Genomic DNA, 2,529 nt, shown 5'->3' on the forward strand with positions numbered 1-2,529 from the left:
ATTTTAACATTTGTAAATCTCATTTTATTGCTTTTGTGGTTTCACAAGGGTGACGTTTATCACTCTGGGGTTTAACACTTTTTTTTTTTCAACAGGAAAAGCTAGAAACAGAGCAGATATTTAAAACTTCAGCCACTACCTCATAAAAAGAAGGGGCGGGGGGAAGGGGAGAGAGAGCAAGAGTGGGGGGGGAAAAAAGTAATGGCACAAAAAAAGAAGCCATATTTTGTTTCTGGCAAGTCACTTGGTACAGTAGCTCCTATCATGTTCCCCTCCACCCCACATGAAGATGTCATGGGGTAAAGCTGGCTCTCTCATAAACACACCTTGAAGGTCACTGCAAGCCAATAAAAAATTATAAAATCCAAGACTGTGTCATGGGAGCAGCATAGCACAGACCAGCAATGTAACGTTACATTGAACTTCACCCCTGCCCCCTCCCCCATTAGCTGCTTCATTCACTAGAGCTTTCTAAAAGATGTTTTATGAAAGCAGCTTTCTTTTGATAAAATTCCATTTTCAAGAAGAAAAAGATGCTAGTTATGTCCTAATGACACCCATTAAGGGACACAAGTAATTAAAAGCATTTTTTCCAATGTGCATTGGTATGCATATCTGAACACTGAACTTTGTCCTCCGTTTCTGTGTCTATTCTAGGTCTGACTCAAGTTCTACAGAGTCTTCTATGGCTATTGACTAATCTAAATATGTTCTTCAACTTTTGCCCTCTAAGGCCACATCCAGATGTGCAGGGGCATATGCTTACATCAGCAAAAATAGGTATAAGAAAAAGAAAAAAAGTTTTGCTATAGCACATGCATTTTGATGACAAATTGTCCTGCTTCCAGCAAACTGCTCTTGCCTGGCTCTTCCCAGCTCCAAGCATGCTAGAGGAGCTGGTGCACAACTGCATGAGTGGAGACACTGGTCAACAGCTAGGGCATCTCCCTTGAGACTGAGTCTTCTGGCACGCAATCCTGTTGTGTGTGCTGCACTGTGTTTTTTTCCCCAGCGCTTTTTTTGTTTGCTACAGGGATTTTATGGTAGCAGATTTTGGCCCCACACTGCAAATTTGCAGTGTGGCATCACAAACCGCATGTGCCTGCATGTCTGAACGTGGCCTAAGTGTTCAGATCATAGGATCACAGGAAAGTAGGACTGGAAAGGACCTCACAAGGTCATCTAGTCCAACCTTGCTCAAGGCAGGATCATCTCTAACTAAACCATCCAAATCAAATGTCTGTCTAACCTGCTCTCAAAAACTTCCAAGGATGGAGATTCAACAATTTCTCCAGATAGTCAGTTCCAGTGCTTGACCACCTTCATAGTCAGTAAGTTTCTTCTAATCTCTAACCTAAATTTCCCCTGCTGCAGCTAAAAAACATTGCTTCAAGTCTTGTCCCCTATAGTCACAGAGAAAAGCCTATCTCCATCCTTTGTAATTGCCCTTCAGGTATTTGAATACTATTAACAAATGCCCCCTCAGTGTTCTCTTCTCCAAATTAAAAACCCTAGCACTTTGAGCCTTTCCTCATCAATCTTGCCTTCCAGCCCCTACTGTGCTGAATTCCTTCCAATTGTTCACATTTCTTTTGAAGTGTGAAGCCCAAAACTGGACACAGTACTCCAAGTGAGGCCTCACCAGCACTGAATAGGGCAGAAGAACTGCTTCTCTTTTCCAAGAGGTTGCATTGAGTAATAACCCACCAAGGGGCATGAGTAATTAAAAGTGTTCTTTCCAATGCATATTAGCATGCAATTCTGGACACTGAACTTTGTCTGCCACTTTTTGTGCCTATTCTAGCTTTGGCTGAAGTTCCTCTAAGTCTTTTCTGGCCTTGACTAATCTAAATACCTTCTTCCATTTTTGTCCCCCAAGGGTGCATCCCCACATGCAGGGGTGTGCGCTTATAGTGGCAAAAAATTTGTATGGCTACTTTTTGCCGCAGCACATGCCCCTGCATGTGCACTTTGGTGAGGTGCAAAATGCCCTGTTTCAGGGAAACTGCCATTTCCCTGCTCCCCGCCAGCTCCCAGTCTGCTGGAGGAGCTGGGGTGGAACTAAAGGAGGGGAGATGCTCTGGCTGGTAGCCAGAGTGAATCCCGGGAGGACCTAGCTTCTGTCTGCCACCAGCTCATGCTCCTGTGGCATAGGCCATACCACTTTTTTCACAGCTTTTTTTTTTTTTTTTTTTCGCTACCGGGCATGTTTTAATGTCCTGCGCATATGGTTTATGGTGCTGCAAAGAGGTTCGCAACATCACAAACTGCATGTGCCTGCATATCTGGTTCTAGTCTAAAGGGTTCACATTCTTTCCCACTGATTACTATATTAAATACTAGTCCCAGGACAAAGTTTTATTTCATGTGAAAATAGCTTTCATGCTATGCAGTTGTTCTTGTTTATTCTTTAAGGTCTTTGCACCAGGTGTGAAATTCAAGGGTGTCTGTCTGATCTATTAAAACCCTTATTCTCTTGCTGTATCTTAGGATGCAGTATATAAGTGATATATAATGCTTGGGAAAGAG

This window comes from Alligator sinensis, unplaced genomic scaffold (genome assembly GCF_000455745.1).
Source record: "Alligator sinensis unplaced genomic scaffold, ASM45574v1 scaffold1130_1, whole genome shotgun sequence".
NCBI classification, from domain to species: Eukaryota; Metazoa; Chordata; order Crocodylia; family Alligatoridae; genus Alligator; species Alligator sinensis.